This window comes from Halichoerus grypus, chromosome X (assembly GCF_964656455.1).
Source record: "Halichoerus grypus chromosome X, mHalGry1.hap1.1, whole genome shotgun sequence".
Lineage (NCBI taxonomy): Eukaryota > Metazoa > Chordata > Mammalia > Carnivora > Phocidae > Halichoerus > Halichoerus grypus.
The window spans coordinates 64249904-64255808 of record NC_135727.1 but is presented as its reverse complement, the minus strand read 5'-3'; the positions used below and the strand labels follow the sequence as shown (position 1 = coordinate 64255808).

The window sequence follows — 5905 nt, the reverse complement described above, 5'->3', positions numbered from 1 at the left end:
TAGACTTATCACCCTGACCCCAGTGTTTTCTTTTTGCAAGGGCTTCAGAAGCAAAGTTCAGAGGCAAACCTGAGCTTTTACTCTTCAAAGTTTGATTCCGGGCATAACAGGAAGATTTTTTTCAGTCTTTTCTATGCAATATTGAATATCCACAACTTGTACAATGACGAGTATCATTCATACTTTTAAAAATGCTAATCTAATATTGAGAAAAAAATAAACAAAACCAGCTTAAAACACTAATGGTCCAAGTACTGGGCTCAAGGAATGAAAGCATGAAAGAAGTAGCCTTACCATAAGACTCCCACCATGCTTGCATAAAGTTCAGGTCATGATCCCAGAGTCCTGGGATCAAGCCCCACATCAGGCTCCCTGCTCAGTGGGGAGCCTGCTTCTCCCTCTCCCTCTGCCACTCCCTCTACTTGTGCTCTCTCATGCTCTCTCTGTCAACTAAGTAAAAATAAAATCTTTGAAAAAAATTTTTAAAAAAGTAAAATATGTAATACTGGGTTAAAAATGGTGTGAAATCACAGTACTGCTCTATGTCACTACATGAGGTTAACGTTTTTACTTAGATGCATATAAGTCTGTGTGTAACTATGGAAAAGTTCAAATATATTCAAAAGAGGAGCAATTAGTATAATGAACCCCCACGTACTCATTCAGCTTCCATCAATGAAGACACTAATCAGTGACAAGAAAACATATGAAAGTACATGACACACTGGTAAAGGTGAAAAATAGTCAGACTTAGAAAACTGTAACTATATTAGGATGGTGTGTTAAAACCACAACTACAGTATACAAGTTAAAGAAAAAATAATTAAGTAACTATAACTACAATAAATTGTTAACAAATACATAACATAAAAGAAGTAAATTGTAATATCAACAATAAAAGAAAAGAATAAAAGAGTAGAGACTTTATAGACATTCAAAGATAAGTTTCTATCAGCCAAAATGTACTGTTTTATCTATTGGACATTTTAAATAATGTAATAAGCAACCACAAAGCAGAAACCTAGAGTAGATCCACAAAGACAAAGAAAGGGGAAACAGCACTATGGAAATTAACCAATTTACAAAAATACACAGAGATAAAAGGAAAAAGAAACAATGGAAATACAAAACAACCAAAAGTAAGATGGCACTAGTAAGTTCTATATACCAATAATTATCCTAAATATAAAGGGATTGAACTTACCAATCAAAAGGTACACAATGGCTGGGTAGATTTAAAAAAATCAACTATATGCTGCCTAAAAAGGGCCAATTTCAGATTTAAGGGCACATATAAACTCAAAGTGAAGGGATGGAAATAGATATGCTATAAAAGTGGAAACCAAAAGAAAGTAAGGGTAGCTATATCAGACAAAATAGACTTTAAGCCAAAGAAGTAACAAGAGATAAGGAAGATCATTATATAATGATAAAAAGATCAATGCATCAAAAAAATATGGCCATCATAAATATATACACACCCAACATTGAAGTACCTAAATATATTAAGCAAATGCTAACAGATCCAAAATAAGAAATAAACAATAATACAATAACAGTAGGGTACGTCAACATTTCACTTTCAATAATGGACAAAATAATATAGACAGAAAATCAACAAGGAAATAATGGACTTGAAACATACATTATACCAAATTGACCTAACAGACATGTATAGAATATTCCACCTAAAAAAAGCAGAATATGGGGCGCCTGGGTGGCTCAGTTGGTTAAGCGACTGCCTTCGGCTCAGGTCATGATCCCGGCGTCCTGGGATCGAGTCCCGCATCAGGCTCCCCGCTCGGCGGGGAGCCTGCTTCTCCCTCTGACCCTCTCCCCTCTCATGCTGTTTCTCTCTCTCTCTCAAATAAATAAATAAATAAAATCTTTAGAAAAAAAATAAAAATAAAAAAATAAAAAAAGCAGAATACACATTTTCAAGTGCACAAAGAACACTGTCAGGGATAGATCATATGATAAGACAGAACAAATCTTGGGGCACCTGGGTGGCTCAGTCGTTAAGCGTCTGCCTTCGGCTCAGGTCATGATCCCAGAGTCCTGGGATCGAGCCCCACATCAGGCTCCCTGCTCCGCAGGAAGCCTGCTTCTCCCTCTCCCACTCCCCCTGCTTGTGTTCCCTCTCTGGCTGTCTTTCTCTCTGTCAAATAAATAAAACCTTTAAAAAAAAAAAAAAAAGACAGAACAAATCTTAGCAAATGTATAAAAGATTGAAATCATACCAAGTACTTTTTTTTTACTACAATGGTTCAAAACTAGAAATCAAAACGAGGAATGCTGGAAAATCTGCAAATATGTGGACACTAAACAACACACTCAACAACCAACAGATCAAAAAAGAAATAAAAATGAAAATCAAGAAATACTTAGAAAGAAATGAAAACAGAAACATAACTTACCAAAACCTATAGGATGGCACAAAAGCAGTTCTGAAAGGGAAATTAATAGTGGTAAGTGTATATATTAGGAAATAAGCAAGATGACAAATAATCTAACTTTATGTTTAAAGGAGTTAGGGGGGAAAAAGCAAATTAAACCCAAATTTAAGGGAAAGAAAAAGTAAAGATTAGAGTAGAAGTAAATGAAATAGAGATGAGAAAAAAAAGGATCAATGAAAATAATAGTGAGATTTTCAAAAAGATAAACAAAATTGACAATACTTTAGCAATACTGAGAAAAAAGAGAGATGACTCAAATAAAATTAGAGATGAAAAAGGAGAAATAATAAGTGACACTACAGAAATACATAAGATTATAAGAGACTACTATGAACAATTATACCCAACAGATTACATAACCTAGAAGAAATGGATAATTTCCTAGACTCATTCAACCTACCAAGACTGAACCAGGACAAAATAGCAAGTATGAACAGACCAATAATGAGTAAGGAATTGAATCAGTATCCAGTGCACTGCTGGTGGGAATGTAAAATGGTGTAAACACTGTGGAAAACTATACAGATGTTCCTCAAAAAATTAAAAATAGAAAGACCAAATGACCTAGTAATTCCACTACTGGGTATTTACCCAGTAAATTTACCCAAAGAAAACAAAAAGACTAATTTGAAAAAAAAATATAGGCACCTTGATATTTACTGCAACATTACTTTCAATAAACAAGATATGGACACAACCTAAGTGTCCACTGAAGATGAATGGATGTTAGAAGGTGAAGGAGGGACAGTAAAATATCCTCCAGACTGAGAAGCCATTTTGAGACCAAAAAAACAATGCAAGTCACTCCATACTGTTTACAGAATTTGTTCAGGATAACTTACTAATGGGTGAATGGAGCAGACAGATAATTCAGACACTAAAGCAGCTACTTTCTGCCCAAGTCCAGACCTTAATCCACAGCTTTTATACGGCAAGGGGTATTCTGGTGAGATCAAAGGATAATCTAAAGTGGCACCTTATGCACCAGTCATGTCTACTAGTTATCTGAAGTGTTGCTTTCTGTGCATCACTATAGGGAAGATCAGAACAAGTCTTCTCACATTCCAATCACAGTGTACGTTAACTTCCAAGGTGCCTCAGACACACAACCCTGAGGGAGGTCATCGCATGGGCATAAACAAGATGAAGGGCCAAATATGGAGTCAATGTTGTCAGCAATCCTACAATGGATAAAGAAGTGTGGTATACACACACACACACACACACACACACACACACAGTAGAACACTACTCAGCCATAAAAAAATGAGATCTTGTCATTTTGCAACAACCCAGAGAATATTACACTAAGCAAAATAAGGTAAAGAAAGACAGATATCATGATTTCATTTATATGTGGAACCTTAAAAACAAAACAAATGAAGAAACAAACAAAACAGAAACAGACTCATAAATACAGAGAACAAACTGGTGGTTGCCAGAGGGGAGGGAGGTGGGGGATGGGTGAAGTAGGTGAAGAGGATTAAGAGGTACAAATTTCCCATTATAAAATAAATAAGCTATCAGGATCAGAAGTATAGCATAGGGAGTATAATCAATAATATTGTAATAACATTGTATGGTGACAGATGGTAACTACACTTAATCATGGTAAACATTGTGTAAATATATAGAATTGTCAGATCAGTATGTTGAACACCTGAAACTAATATAACATTATATGTCAACTATACTTCAATCACAAAAAAAAAACTTCCAAACACAGACACCCCCAGGACCAGATGGCTTACAGATGAATTTTACCAATAACTTAGGGAAGAATTAATGCTAATCCTTCTCAAACTCTTCCAAAAATTTAAGAGGAGAATGCAAAACTCATTCTATGGAGCCAGCATTCCCCTGATATGAAAGTCTGATAAGGACAGTACAAGAAGAAAAAAAGAACTACATCAAAATAAAAAGCTCTGCACAGCAAAGGAAACAACCAACAAAACAAAAAGACAACCTATGTATGGGAGAAGATATTTGCAAATGATATATCCAATAAGGCATTAGTATCCAAAATATATAAAGAACAGATAAAACTCAACACCCAAAAAACAAATAATCCAGTTAAAAAATGGGCAGAAGACACAAACAGACATTTCCCCAAAGACAAACGGATGACCAATAGTCACCTGTAAAGATGTCCAACATCACTAATTATCAAGGAAACACAAAACCACAATAAGATATCATCTTACACCTGTCAGAATGGCTAAAATCAAAAACAATAAACAAGTGTTAACAAGGATGTGGAGAAAAAGGAATCCTCATGCACTGTTGTGGGAATGCAAACTGGTGCAGTCATTACGAAAAACAGTATGGAGGTTCCTCAAAAATTAAAAATAGAATTACCATATGAAAAAAAACTATAGACTAATAGCCATGATAAACAAAGATGTAAAAATTCTCAACATATTAGCAAATTCAATTTAAGAACTAATCAAAAGGATTATATACCATGACCAAGTGAGATTTATCCCTGGGATGCAAGGATGATTTAAAATACTCAAATATCAGTTATGAATCCATTTGGGGCAATCGAACTGAGAGATTCTGTAGTAATTTCTCAGAGACCTGTAGCACTTATAGCATGGCCGACCAACTGACTGAAGAACAGATTGCAGAATTCAAAGAAGCTTTTTCACTATTTGACAAAGATTGTGATGGAACTATAACAACAAAGGAACTGGGAACTGTAATGAAATCTCTTAGGCAGAATTCTACAGAAGCAGAGTTATAGGACATGGTTAATGAAGTAGGTGCTGATGGTAATGGCACAATTGACTCCCTGGAATTTCTGACAATGATGGCAAGAAAAATGAAAGACACAGTGAAGAAGAAATTAGAGAAGCATTCAGTGTGTTTGATAAGGATAACAATGGCTATATTAGTACAACTGAGCTTTGCCATATGATGACAAACCTGGGAGAGAAGTTAACAGATGAAGTTGATGAAATGATCAGGGAAGCAGATATTGATGGTGATGGTCAAGTAAAATATGAAGTTTGTACAAATAATGACAGCAAAGTGTGAAGACAATGTACAGAATGTGTTAAATTTCTTGTACAAAATTATTTATTTGCCTTTTCTTTGTTTGTAACTTATTTATAAAAGGTTTCCCCCGACTGTCAAAAAATATGCATGTATAATAATTAGGACTTCATTCCTCCATGTTTTCTTCCCTAATCTACTGTCATTGTCCTGAAACCTTATTTTAGAAAACTCTGGATATATCTAAACTCTTCTACACATCTAAACTTAGATGGAGTTGGTCAAATGAGGGAACATCTGGGTTATGCCTTTTTAAAAATAATTTCCTTTAGGAACTGTCAATCATGTTGTTGAAATGTGGAGTTGTGGGGGCAAAGATGGCAGAGGAGTAGGAGACCCTATTTCAACCGTCCCCTGAATTGAGCTGGATATCTACAAGACCACTCTGAACA

The 5905-nt window shown here is 35.1% G+C and overlaps 1 pseudogene; it reads left to right on the top strand.

The window, feature by feature from the left end:
• The first annotated feature begins 5031 nt into the window (after positions 1 to 5031).
• Positions 5032 to 5562, top strand: LOC144380392 (calmodulin pseudogene; annotated as a pseudogene).
• The last annotated feature ends 343 nt before the right edge of the window (positions 5563 to 5905 follow it).